Consider the following 15,682-nt stretch of genomic DNA (forward strand, 5'->3'; position numbering starts at 1 on the left):
ATATCAATTACTTATAAAAATATAAAGACTGTATGTGTGTGGGGGGGAATTGAACATTGTTATAATAAAAGCAATTGTGATTTTTAGAACTTGCTTGAACATTTTTTCCCCCAAAAAAGTAATTAGGGATGCAAAATAACATAAATATCAAGCACGGCAATGTTTCTCAATTGAACAAATATTATTTGTAAAATCCACTTTAATACATTCTCAGTACAGCCTCATCAGCATTATTTTTATAAGTGTTAACCAAGTGATGTGACTAATGTGCACATTTCTGAAATCTACTCCATATAGTGATATATATAAGGCTGAATGCCTGCTCTTGCCAGCAAAAAGTGAACAATTTTTCACTTTTAGAAAGTACATTACATCTTTGAAACTAACCTGGGATCATTTAGTAAATTATCTTTTCCAAGCACTAAATAGCAACTAGCTTCAAAGAGTTAATGAACCTCTTAAAAAGCAGGTGATTTACTCCTTTCTCACCAGTAAGGTCAAGTCAGTCTATTCATTCATCTTCTCACCATTCAAGTGAGGCAGGGAAGAGACACATATTATAATCCCAATTACATGACTGGAACATTAAAGTCCAGAAGTGCTTACTGACTGGCACAAGGCCACAGAGAAGTTATGTGCAGAGCTGTGACAGCAACTCATAAGCCTCTGGGTCCTATGCTAAGTCTACCTAGCAATCTTCTTGATGTGCTATAGCTTGGTCTCAATAAATCTGAAAAATGTGCTCCTGTAAATAAGTACAGCTTGTGTGAAAAATAAAAGCTTTAAGATACAGACTTCTCTCTGAAAATGTAATTCTACTTCAAGGAATTATTTTATAAATAAATAATGAACGATTGACTCAAAATTTATTTACAACCAGAAGATTTTCAACATCTAAGATAACTGAGTGAAGTTCAATAAATAGTACTAAAACCAGAAATCCTTTTCATGTAATAGTAAGAGAATCAAATTTGCTTTGAACCTAGGGCCTCAAAGATGGCAACCTGTATTTAGGTTTAGAGCAAACATAATTAATCCAAGTTCAAGTAGAATGACTGACTATTCCTCATCTCTGCAAACTACCATGCTGAGTTTTTGAGTAGTCTTGAACCCAATTTCTGGTTAGTGATTCAAGCTGATTTACACAAACATATTAACAGTGGAAACTTTTATCCAACGACCATTCGACAATGATTTGGTGACACACATTGTGTTGGTGTTCAAGTATGTGAACAAAACCAATAAATTCCTACTGTCATGAAGCTTATGACTTATCAGGAGAGACAATCAAATATACACACAAGTAGACATTACAAAAGGCAATATATACCATGTAGAAGAATCCTAGTGAGCATAAAGATTATATAATGGGGGGTAGAGCACAATTACTCATTGTAATAGGGTACAAGTGGAGGAGAAAGAAGATAAGATTCTCCTAAGAAAGACTGAGGTAGAGTTAATTTGGCAAAGAGAGGCGAGGAAGGTAATGGATATCTGTAGGATCATATTCCATATTTATGTTTCCCACATTTATCTTATGCCAATAACTTCACTTTGCATTATTAGAAAAATAAGAAAATTTTCTATTAAAAGATATTAGTTACCTTTTCCTACCTTATTTTTATTATTAACTTAATTGGGGTGATTACAGTATTCGGAGCTCTTTTATCTATTATCTCACTTAATTCTATGTGATCCTCACAAGACTTCTATCAATTAGGTAGGACAATACTGTAAGGCTCATTTCACATATGAGAATCTTGAGCCTAAGATAAAAGGACTTGCTCAATGTCACCTGGTTAGTAAACTATGAAGCCAGAACTGATACCTAGGTCTTCTGACTCCCAAGTTCAGTATGATTAGAGAGAGACTCAGATCTGAACTACACAGATAATATTAAACAGAAAGGAGATCTATAATAGAGTAGGTGGCCACCATTTATAATTTTGATACAAAACTCATCTTGGAGCCTGAATTAAATAACTGGCAAAACACATTTCCTAATGCACTTGTCAATGTATACTATGAAGGAATCATGTTTATCAGAATCCAATAATTTGGTTTCTCAAATTCAGATTATTGTTAGACATTTTGTTCATAGAGCTCATAGTCTAAGGATGTTGTAATATGAATCTTTTTTCATAACTGTATGCATTTTTACTAGATAATGGATGATATAACTACTCTATAACATAAAAGCTTACAATAAAATATGCAGAATTTATGGAAGAAATATAACAGAGTACTAATAGTAAATTTAGAGCTTATCTTAAATGGCATATATAAGCTAAAATATATATGTCTTCTTATATACATCTAAAACAATTCTAGTTAATTTAAATTCCTAGTTAAGTTGGATCACCCACCAACCCCTTGAAAATGAACACTATTCAACAATGTAGATCAGTACAAACTAGAGGTACAGGAGCTGTCCCAATTCAGCATACAAAAAGGAGCCTTTGAAGGAAAAACTATACTTTCCTATTGCCTCTTCTTCTGATTGAATGATAAGTATATTGAGTCTTACTCTAATTTTTAAATCTTACTATAAAGGACCACTAAACTATCATTTTCTATTCAAATTATACCTTTTCATTATTAATATGAAAAAAATCTATTTATCCTGGTTGGCTCTTGTTTACTGTCTCTTCTGTTATATTTACTAGAACCAATAATCATTAGCTAAAACTTTATAGCTCTTCTTTCAAGTCTAACCTCTGAGGCCTTCAAAGCTGATCCACATTCTTCTACACTTGCCTTTCAGCCAACATTTGTTTGTCACACTATTCTGAGGGTGACAATAGTTGTAAAAATGTGTCGCATTTCCAGTGAGTCAGTGTAGCTATTATGTGAAGTACACAGATGTTCACTCTCTGTGTGCTACAGGAAATGCTGATGTGGTGTCCAAGCGGAAAACAAGACAGAGTGGATGAGCTTCTTTTCTTTTCAGACTCCTTCCCTTCCAATCGGAGATAATCAGTTTAATTTCTTTCTTTTACTAACATAAATTTGATTTGTAATAGAATTATTTTGTGGTACTAAATTAAGTAATTAGTATTTTCATGCACACATGATCAGAAAGCATACTGATTGCATCAACTAAGCCGTTTGTTTAGGACTATACAAAGGTAATGACAGACTTTTGATTTAAATATCCAATTATTAATAAAGGTGAATTATTTTGATATACTTACTCAAGGCCAAAAAGTTACACTGATCTATAAGGACAAACCGAGACCATATGTCCAGTACTATTTCGGGACACCTATTATAACTGAAAAGAAAGTATGGTGTTTGGGTACAGAAGCCATAGTTTTCTTTTGTTTGAGTTATATAAATGCCTTTCTGGTATATGACTCTTATAGATGGAGAGCAATTGATAAAATAGACATGGATAACATCAGAAAACAACGTTTTTAATAACTGAAAGGAGCTTTAGAAATCATCCAGTTCAATTTTCCAATTAGTAGTTAGGGCCACTATGAAAAACCCTTGGCTGTTTCCAAAATTTGGTATGAATCTGAAATCTGAAATTTGGTATCAATCTTAAGTTTTACATACCATTCTTTCTATATTTAAAACGTGAGTTCCCAAAACCCATTATCTAAAGCATGAATTCCCATGGACGGTAAGCAACATCTGGGCAGTGAACTACTTGAGATCAAGGTTTAAGACTGTTCATTCATGTTGCATAAATAAATGAATAAATTGATGGAAGAATGCAAGTTATGTGTTAGACTATTACCAGGGCAGTTACTATATATGCTCACTCACCTACAAGCTGCCAGCATTCGGCACAGTACATGGCATGGAGCAACCCCACAATAAGTTTTGTCAAATAGACTCTTTGACCCTCTCTTCTTGCAAGCTGGGGTAAGAGCTCTTGAATAACCATTTTTATCACATGGAGTACTGAAGCATATCATGTGTGTGAAATTTTTAAATTTCAAAGTGAAGTGGCTCTAAGCAGCTGCCTCCTAAATATCTTACCCATTGCAATTCTCTAAAATAGTCAGTTCTGTCCACAGTCCATGGGAAAAACTGAGTGTAGCTCTATAAATAATCACACTTAGGGGATCAGCCTGTTTTTGCAGATCTTCTTTGAAAACATTGATGAATCTCTGAATGTAAGCCAGGGAACGTCTTAACAGGAGCAACATGTTAGGGAAATTTCCTTCTTCAGTTAGTCCTGTTTCTAAGTGAATCTACATTTGAAGCTGCTCTTCCATCAGTGACTACAAAAGCTGTCCTTTCCCTGTCCTTTCAATTTTACTGCTCTCTGTGAAGTCTACATAGGATGTGTGAGAAGCTGCTGTGGAAATTCAGGAACATAAATGAGCAGAGCCAAGGTGAAACATATATTAAATACAGAGGGAGAAAAAGAGAGAGAGAGAGAGATGGAGAGAGATACAGGATCCCAAAGCACAACAGAATTTGAAAAGGACCAGCTATATCACTGAATAAAAAAGAGACTTTACGACCTAACAAAGTCAAAAATAAGTGAAGATGGAGCAAATAGCCCAAGAAAACAAAGGAGAGAATGCAAAAGTGGAAAAGAAAATGGCAACACAAAAAGGGTAGGTGAAAAGCAAGAGATCAAGGGTATTTATATTTCGATGACTTTGACCTCAGTGAGACAGCTGACAATTTGACCTACACATGAAAGAAGCAATCTCAGATAAATAGAGGGCATGTCATAGGAAACAAGGTGGGAACATACAGAAATGGAATAAAACAAGGAGAAACAAAAAAGCGGAAAAGAAAAAATAAAAAGCAAATAAACTCATAAATAAAAATCAAAGAGAACACTTCATAAACATCGATGATAGAGTCACCATCTCTTCAAAAAGTTGATTTTCGACAATATATTTTCCTGTCCCCACAATCACCCCAGTACCTATACCAAGTCCAGAAAGAGCTCTCAATTTGGATTCAGAGGGGCCCGTGAAAGCTAAGCAGTGATTTTTGCCATCCCTTCTATTGGATTTGACTGAGATGTCCCATATATCTTAAAGCATTGACAGTGGGAGTGGTGATTAAAGCAAGGAGTATTGCAACCACTTTTTTATCTCCGAGAACCATATATCCTAAGTCCTGATCCTAGCGGATCTTGAAGCAAAAGTTATAAGTCAGACATGTATTAAAAGGAATTAATTGGCAGGTATTGGTTATAAATTCATATGCTTTTACGAGTAAGCCTTTTGTCACTTTAAACCTCAGGATAAATGCCACTTATGAGCAATTTAAATTCCAGGAAATGTATCCATCCAGTAGAAAATTATGGAGTCATTAAAAACAGTATTCTCAATGAACATTTAGAAAAATGGAAAAATACTCGTGACATTTTTTAAAATACTAAACTTTGTATGTATTATGATTCCAATTATTTAAAATACATATACATACATAGGCATATATTACATATACATAGGTATATATTAAATAAATTCTTTAGAAAAATTAAATTAGGTCCATATTGCATAGTACAAGCAGTCTGTACTTCTCATTAGTAGCACTCACTGCAATGGTTATATTTATTCCACAAGAACACTAAGTTGCTTGTCTTGTGTACCTCAGTATACTCAGTGCCCAGCACTGTGATTGATCCATACTACATACTCAATAAATGTTTACTAAACCAATTAATGAATGAAATAACAAACAAATAAATAGAAAAAGACTGTAAAGAAACAGACAAAAAATAATTTAAAGTTGTTCCCTTAGGAGTGATTTGATAGAAGTGGTTTTAATATTCTTTAAAAAATTCTAAAACTATTACCTTATAAAATTATGAAACATTACTAAAAGAAGCCAATCTCCAAAAAGCACATATTGTATAATTCCATTTATGAGATGTCCAGGATATGCAAATATAAAAGATAGATTAGTGGTTGCCTAGGGTGGGGGATGAGGGAGTGAATGCTAAAGAGGTTTCTTGTTGACAAGAAAATGTTCTAAAATTAGAGTATAGTGATGATTACACAACCTTGTAATATGCTAAAAACCACTGCATTGTACATTTTAAACATTTATATTAAATGCAAAGTATATCTCAGTAAAACTATTTAAGATATTTTAGGTGTTTTAAATATTAGTAGAAATTATTTTATTACAAGCTTTTTAAAAAATTTGGACACACAAACAGACCTTTAGGGTTGTAGCTATATCCACAACTGTTTTTCCTTTTTTCCTTTTATCATAATATTTCAACAAAAGGTAACAGAGACAAATTTAGCACAAAGTGTGAAACAAACCACATAAGATATATTTCTTGAATCATAAGCTAGGTTACCTTAAGTAGAAATCTTTCCAAATATACTACATTATTATTTGTACCCTCCTGCCAACACACACAAAATTCTCAATAATAAATCATAGGAAAATCTATTATATACTAGAAAATATGCAGTATTCCACAAACAACAAACTTGTGGAACTGAAGCTATTTCTTTCTTCCTTTAGTTCACATGTCTCTGACCATTATATCTTAAATAATATATATATAGTTTAATTTATTTCTTTATTTTAATTAGTTTCAAGTATACAGTACATTGGTTAGACATCTCTATAGTTCGTAAAATGATTGCTCCCTCCCTCCTCTGGCTCTCCAACTAGCCAACATATTAATGCTAACTGCATTCCTTATGCCGTGCTCTCCATCCCCGTGACCATCCATCAGCTACTAATTTGTACTTCTTTAACCATTCACCCCATTCTCCTAAACAATACATTTTTATCATGTAACGATTGTCCACATTTAGCTCTAAGTTATATAAATTTCTCTCGATGCCTCCCATAAAATGGAATGGCTAGAGAGAGTTTCCTCTGAGAAAGCAAGACTGTCACTTTGGATTGCCAAAAGAACCTCCCCACCCCCACCCCCACCTCCGCCCCACCCCAGGCTGCCACCTTCCTTCAGCGACTACAGTGTGAGAACACTCTGCGTTGGGGGAGCATGCCAGAGACTAAAGGTCATGATGCTCGCAGGACTGGCGCCATCCTTGGGGGAAACACTGAAATGGCACCGCCGTTGAAATCATAAAGATCAATTACTGAAAACTACCAAGATGGACACAGAAAAGCATTTTGATCTATATTCGGGAACTGACTTTAAATTTCAATCTCTTAAGCAAATATTTCTTAGTTTTGAACCACATAAAGTCCAATAAATTATGAGCACTCGGTTTGTGATTATACTTAAGAGATAATAATATTATGATGAAACATTCAAAACTGGAGTGCACAGATAAATTTCAAACTCAGTTAAACTTGTTCAATTTAAGAATTCTTTTAAACTTTGAATTTTGAAATTGCGCTGTTTGGGCTACAACACATGCTAAACATGGACTTCCCTACTATTAAGAGATTGAGATGAATGGATGGACGGATGGGGAAAATAGAAAGAAGAGGTGAAAAAAAAGGAAGGAGGTATGGAGGGAGAGAGAAAATACTGAGCATTTCAACTGGCGATGATAAGCTACATACAAGAAAGCTGCTGCGGACAGAAAATAATTTGGGTCTTAAAGACTAATAAAATGAAGTAGTTAAAATGTATAAGCTAAAATAGCACTATGATAAAGTAGGGCACCTTGTTTCTCTAGTTTATATTAAGCTGTAACACATTGTGAGCAAATCTAAAGACAACAGGGTGTTAGGGGAGAGAGAGGGGGAGGAAGAAAGAGAGAGAGAGAGAGAGAGATTTGAAGAATACTGAAAAAAAAATCCTAACTCTGACCTATGGAGACAATACTTATATGTTCAAGTTTGTTTGACAGCAAGAAGGGCCAAGGGTTCTAAAATTACAACTCTGCAATATATCCTCAAGCTGAGTAGTTCTGACACAGGGTCAGAGGGGTTAAAACACAATCCATTAACAGAAAAGCTATTATAAACTCAAAGTGTGATATATGCACAGCAATAAACTCTGCTCAGCCTTATACAAGGACATAAAGAAAAACATAAAAATGGAGAGTAAGAGTAGCACCCAAATTTCAGAGAACATGGTGGGCATGCTGGAATGTTGTGCTGAATTTGGGGTAAGGCAAGCACATAATCATTCCTTTAAATACCATTCACAGAAGGTCTAGTTAAAAATGCCAGCAAAACCAAAAAAAAAAAGTCTAAGAGCAGAGAAAAGGTATAACTTCTGGAACTACAGAAACACTGGGATGACATGCAGACAGCACCAACATAGGAATCAAGGATCTTCCGTCATTCATAATTCTATAAAGCCAGAAAATGTCACAACTTCTCCTGGTTCCATTTTTTCTTCTGAAACATAGATATCTGTTGGACTTGCTTCTTTAGGTAGTCAAAGAGCTAATATTTGTGAAAATGTTTTAAAAGTCATGTAGTACTACAAAACATGAGGTATATCATACTTTGAACTTAATAGGTTTGAACAGATGAGAATTTTCTGTATTTTAGATTCAGATCTCTCTCTTCTTTTTCCTGGTCTCGTATCTTCTAGGGGAAAAGTGATTCTGTCATAGTGTCTTCTTGCTCTTTATTTTAAGATCCTCCACAATCAGCAATGTCCACCATTTAGAACGAAAAAAAAAAAATAGCTAAAACTAGTTGTAGTCTAACCATGCTTCCTGAGATTACCATATTTAAGGTTCCGAATTGAGCTTAGCTGCTAAACTTGAGACAAACACCCTCTTCCAGTGTTAGGATAGTCCACCACATGCCTCCTCCCACCTATCATCACTCAGGGATTAACTGGCAATAGTGGTGTACTCACTCTAGCACAAGAATGTGTGGGAGATACTCACTCCAGTTTGGTACTCTCCCTACTCACTAGTCACATGTTTATGTCTTAGAACCTGTCCCAAACAACCTGGAACTGAACTACATACATAATGTTCTACCTCCAGTGTTAAAGATGAATGACTTTCTCATTCTAAACAAACAGAAGCTGAAAAGATAAACATTTCTTTGAGTGGCTTATTGTACTTCTTTCACTTGCAATGCCCTGGAGCCTGTTCGTTTCCTATTCCATTCTTCCAAGTGCAAGTCATCAACATTGAGGAAAACTAAGGAGGGCAGCTTTTGAAAATAGAAAGAAGAAAAGGTAATCAGCCTCTCTTTGTTTGGTTCATCTTTAAGCCCTGCAGACTCATTAGCAGATAGTTATAATAATCCAATGCAAATGTGAGTGGAAACTAGCACATATCGAGCACCTACTATGTGTCAAGACCTAAACTACATGTTTCTATACATTGACATTACACAGACAATCCCATTTACAGATGGTAAACATACCTAAGAATTATCCTGGTAACAATCAAACATCCTAAATGATTGCTAAAAACTCATGGGAGAGAAAATACTTCTTTTCCCATTGTTCGCTGTTTAGCAATGGTGAGTGTATGACAGCCGTACTTACATGTGTCCTTCAGATGACAGCGGTACTTATGTGTCCTTCAAGACACATGGATAAGACTCTGAAGACAGACAGACTTAGGTTCAAATCCCTACTCAGTAAGTTTTGGTCATGCAATCTTGAACAAAGAACTTTCACCATTTTTCAGTATGCTAAATAAATGATTCTTTTATCAAAAACCCACAGTTAAGATAAATAAGCTAGAAAAGAAGGATGATGTTGTTATTATTCCCTACACATTTTTCTAAGCCCACAGTGGTTCTCAACTGAGGGCTATTTTGCCCTCCCAGGGGACATTTGGCAATATCTGGTGACACTGTTGATTGTCATGACTGGGGTGGGTTGCTATGATATCTGGGGAGTGAAGGCCAGGGGTGCTGCTAAATCATACCACAACGCACAGATAGCCCTATACAAAAAAGGATTATCTGAGCCAAAATGCTAATAACACGTGTTAAGAAACTCTTCTCAAGGGGAATAAAATAGAGTTGAAAGCAGCTAAACTTGAAGAGTCAAATTTAACAGTATGGTATTTTATTTATTTAACAGAAATACAAGCAGGGCAATATGTTAGATAGAACCTTAGATATATAGATAGATATATAGATATATATAGTTAGATATATAGATAGAACCTTAAAAATGGTCATAGATTTTGATCCAATTATTTCACTTTTAGGAGTTTAGCTTCATGAAATCATAAGAAATGCACCCAAAGATTTATGTAGGAGTAAATAGATTAGAAAATTAAAAATAACAAATGGTCAATTATAGGTAAGGTTGTTATAGGAAAGGTGACTATATAATTTGTCTTCCAAACAGGATGATTCTGGGAGTAAAGGGAGGTGCTTTAATATTTCCAGGATAATGGTCATAAATAAGGACTGCCCTGGACCGGAATATACGATGCCCTAGTTGTAAGAGAATAGCGAAATAAAGTATGCTACATCTTTACCATGGAATGGTATGTAACCAACAAGAATAATTTAAAGAATATTTCACAACACGGTAAAGCAATAATGACAGAATACTAACTATAAAAGTCCAGATATAAAATTTATGTATCAAATTGTATAATACATATTCTTATAGGCTTTGAAAAAAGAATGGAAAGAAATATATTGAATTGTTAACATTGGTTCCCTGGTTGTTAAGATCACAGTTGATGTTTATGTTTTTCTCTATATTTAAAATGGCTATAATAATTTTTTAAAATTATAAATATATCTTGCTTCTTTTGGAAGAAATACAATTAAGTCCCAATTGATCAGAAAAAGTTATTATAATATTTAATTATCTTAGATGCGATGACGGTATTGTGGTTATATAAAGTATTTATAGTGAATATTGTGATATTTGCAATATTTTCGAGGCAATCAGAAAAAAGTATACATATTTACAAATAGTTATACGAACCAAATATGACAAAATATGAATGATTGTTGAATCAAGGTAATGAGATTAGAAGTACTCCTATGCTGTTATTCTTTCAACTTTTCTGTAAGTTTGAAAAATGTTTAAATATAAAGTTAAAGAAAAAACAAAAAAAGTTATATTTAAAGTAATATAATTATATTTGAGTAACATAATTACATTTAAAGTAAATATTTAGTAATCTCAGAGTTGACCATTGTCTTTCCAGGACCAGATGTATAACAGTTAGATGGAACTGGAAAACCCACAACAATCTTCTCAAGGATTCAGACTTCCTCTTCCTCCACATTGCCTGGGACCAGCTCTTCATATTCTACTTCCATGAATTCCCTCAGTTCCTGTGATATATTTCAATCACCCGCCTGTCCACTCTCAGGTGCTACTACCTTCTCTATCTACTCCATCTTTTATTGTCCTCCTCAAGAATGATGGGAATAGAGCATAGATCAATCAGCAACTAACTTCCTTACTGTAGCAGGACTCGAACTTAGTGCTTATCTAATTCTAGAGCCCAAACTGTTAGTTCAGCTCCCAGGGTTAGCTCCCAGGGTTAATGATTCTCTAGGAAATTACGAAGAACCGGGCAGCCTCAGCTGATCCTCTTCAAGCTACGTCTCAGGGTACCTTTTCTCAGGCCCTGTCTTGCCCGTTTTTCCTTGCAACTGTCCAGACCCACAGCCAACTTTCTTCTCCTAGTGATAGTTACCATTATGTACTCTACATCCTCAAAGCTCTCCCTTTTATTTCTGTCCTTGAAAATATGCAAAAGTAAAATCTTTTTTGTTTGTTCGTTTTGCTTTAGTGGGTTGATTTCTAATCACAATGGAGAAACAGACCTGGGGAAACAGGAGAAAAGAACTGTGGCAAAACCAATCTTAATGTAGTAGTCCATCATCCAAGTATATTAGGTTAAACTATATGAAATTGCCATTATTCAATTTTGTCCTAAAAAAAAAAACACTTTCATATGAAATTGTTTCTGAATCTTTTCTGAGAGGATAACAGAAAACCCCTCTGTTTTTGCATCAGTTCTGCATTTGTTATTCCAATCCTGCTTTTAAGAAGCAATTAAGAAAGAACAATGCAGTCTCTTTGGAAAATGTGTATCTCGAACGATACTATAGACTGTATGCTTGTGTCCCCAAAATTCATATGTTGAAACCCCAATCCTCAATGTGATGGTATTTGGAGATGGAGACTGAGAGGTAATTAGATCATGAGAGTGGAGCCCTCATGAGGAAATTAGTCTGTCTGTCTGTCTGTCTGTCTGTCTGTCTGTATCAAGTGAAGGCAGCTGTCTACAAGAAGCCAGGAAAGAGGTTGCTGGCAAATCTCAAATTTCCCAGCCTCCAGAAATGTGTTCTTTAACCCACCCAATTCATAGTATTTTTGTTGTAGAAACCCAAATTGATTAAGACAAAGGATTTCCAGAGTAAGCAATAGCCATTCCTCCAAAGCTCTACTTCACACGGACATATTTCCTCAGGGAAAAAAAAAAAAGTTTACTAGGTTAGGAAGTTCTTTCTTTAGGACTTCTGCTCATCTTCTTGGTGTTTCCTTTGCTTTACCTAGAAAGGGCCAGAGGTGTCATACTCTGACACATAGATAGAAAGCCAAGAAATTGTTAAAAAATGGCCTACATTGGGTGATTTGGGAACAAAATGCACAAAAGCAACATAATACTTTTTAAAAAGGATTTCTAAACCTAAGATTGAATTATTGGCCTTGGACACTACTAATCTTAGAAGAAAGAATATCTAGTCCTACATGAGAATTCAAATTTCTCAATTTCTTTACCACCTATTGATTGGTAACATTTCCAAGGAACAATTTTACTCCTTTCATTTTAAACTGATTTTTCTTTTTAGTAAGACTCTGCTTTTTGAGAGCATAAAGCCAAACAAATGGTTTAATTTTACTTTTTTAAATCAATGTCTACAAGAACTTCTTAGTCAATGGATTACCCTTGCTATCCATTAGACGCCATTCTAGTCTGTTTGCTGACCTTTTGTGTCCTGTGTAATATTGCAGCACTTTCTGTCTTACATGAAATGTTTCTGTCATTTTCCACCTTTCCTCTTTCTGTCAGTTTTAAACTCCAAACTTCATTCTGTAATTTCTCAGCTTCCCTTTTGAACTTGACATGTATTATGTGCCTTTTGTGCCCTTAATTACTTTTTGCACTTTCGGGTTGATCCATGTTGGTCTTTTCTAATCCTACCATATTGATTGCTGTACAGCAAGCCTCCTCCCCTCTAAGAACACTGTTTGTCTTTATTTTCTTTCTTGCCAATGCTGAGAACCACTAAATTATTTTTCCTATCAGTACTTCTTACGAAATCTCAGGCTATCCATAGTTCTAGCAACCAAGATCTAGTCACTGGAATCATAATTACTTCTCTCTCAACATGAGCTCTCTGTACTTAAGTTTGATAAAGAAACCACAAACATATGAGCCAAGAGCCAAAAATAAATTTCCAGGAAAATATTCAGGAAGCAACAAAAACACAATAATTTACAAAGATATGAGAAAGAGGAAATAAAGGTTTCTTAAAGAATTATAAAATGTGAAATATTGAGTTAAAGAATCATATTAGCACTTCAATCTTATAAAAAGAGTAAATAACTTTAATGTCTGATGTGCCAGATATAAAAGTACCAGCTATTAAGAATGCCATTATTTGTCAAACACAGGCGACCATCTTGTCTTATGTAAACTTCAGCAATAGTCTTGCTATTGATCTCATTCTCTCTAATATTATCTCCTCCAACCCATTCTCCAGAATGCTGCTAGAGTCATTATCTAATCATTTCTAGTCATTTCTCTTCTGGAAACCCAATGGATCATCCTCCATGTAGATGCTATTCCTTACCTGACTCATTAACTAAAGTTAAGTACCCCATGATTCACTGTATTTCTCCTATCATAGCACATAATATACTGTGTTATATTATCTTATTTACATATCTGCATCCCACTCTAGACAGCAAGCAATATGATGGCAATGGCAATGTGTACCTTTTTTGACCCTGGTATTCTAACACCCAGCACAGAACCCAGCACCTGATGACGTTTGACAAACACTTTATTGGATGGGTGTTATACAAATGTTTAGGTGATAGTATCGTCTATTAACCTGAGGCTTAATTTGAACTTCTAGATCAAATCCTTGTTGAAAATATTTCTAGAATAAGTATTGGTAACCCTTAGCATGTATGTTAAAGTTCATTAGCAAGTTAGTTTTGGCATGTGAGACAACTGCTGCCTCTATTTTCTTTCCTTACAAGCATAACAGCTTGTAGTTGGTGCAAGTTACCCATGCTGTCCAAAACTTGGCAGTTGATGTTCCTATAGCACCCAACTAGTTCCCTTTGTCTGTTGAGTGGTAGTAATTCACCTACCATAATAACCCACATCCCACTCCACTGAAGAGTCAGAGTTGCCTAGTAAACTAAATCTCCCACCATTGTTAGCCTGTCAATAGGATAGATCAAGCATCTTGGCATTCTTTTTAAAGACTGCTAACCTCTATATATTCTATAATGAATCAATCTACTTTTCTATCTTAGTAAATCTAGTAAAATAAGAAAAATTAGATTTCTTTGAGATGACTTAGCAGCTTATAAAATCTAGGGATCATTGTTTTCATCATAGGGTTCTGGAAATTATTGATTTTAGAGATGGAAAAAAGTGGGTCAAAACTATACTAATCTCTTCTAGAAGTTTTTGAAACTGAAGTCTACCTAATTCAACATATTCTGTTTGACTAAAAAAAAAAAAATTTCCCTTCTCTTCAAAATTTCTCCTGAAAGTACAAGAAATTCTGTCAAGGAAGGGTACAATAAAGAGAAACAGAATTGGATCTAATTTAAAATGTGTACATATCCAAGTTTACCTATTAAAGTAATACCAAATATTTCAAGAGAAAAATTCCTAAGAAAAAATATACTTATATCATAAGTAGAAATAACAGTTCTTCCCTGATTTTGCAAAAAAAAAATGACATTTTTAAATATTAAAAAAAGGGAATAAAAAATAAAGCCTTTGAGTATTTAAAAATACAAATCCAAATCAAAAATATTTTCAACTGATTTATTAACAGAAAAGAAAAAATTTAAAAGTGGTATCTAAGGAACAAAGAACAAACTAATCAAAACCAGACTCACAAATATAATGGACAATTTGGTGACGGACAGAGGGGAGGGGGATTGGGAGGCTGAGAGAATGGGGTGAAGGGTTAAAGAAGTACAAATTAGTAGTTGATAGTTGGTCACGAGGATGAGGAGCAAGGCCTAAGGAATGCAGTTAGCATTAATATGATGGCTAGGTAGAGGGCCAGGGGAGGGAGGGAGCAATTGGAGGGATCTTTTTATGAAAATTATAGATGTCTAACCAATGTATTGTATACTTGAAACTAATTTCAATAAATAAATTTATTTTTAAAAAGTGATGTGGCTTAAATTAGGGTATCATTGAGAAAGTATTTTCTTTTCTCTTACTACTAAAAATAGTTAAATATTCTGCTACAAAAAAAAAAAGTGACATTTCATGTTAAGGATACAAGAGAAAACTGTATGGTAGATGTAAAACAAAGTGCTATCCAAAATGTTGATGGTAATTTATCAGTGAGTGTGATTTAAAATGAAATGCTTTTGGAGTTATAGAATGTGAGATAATCAACCTAGCAGTGTTAAAATGAACCGTGGATTTTCAAAAAGGTCATCAGTGGAAATAAACAGAAAAGCCATTGTGGACATCCTAAATCTAAAACAACCTACTTCCCAAATATATCTGTTCATTTGTTTCTTTTTTTTTTTTTTGACTATAAATCTGCTGACAGATGTTGTGTCTCACAATTGTCA

This window comes from Pteropus medius, unplaced genomic scaffold (assembly GCF_902729225.1).
Source record: "Pteropus medius unplaced genomic scaffold, Ma_sr-lr_union100, whole genome shotgun sequence".
Lineage (NCBI taxonomy): Eukaryota > Metazoa > Chordata > Mammalia > Chiroptera > Pteropodidae > Pteropus > Pteropus medius.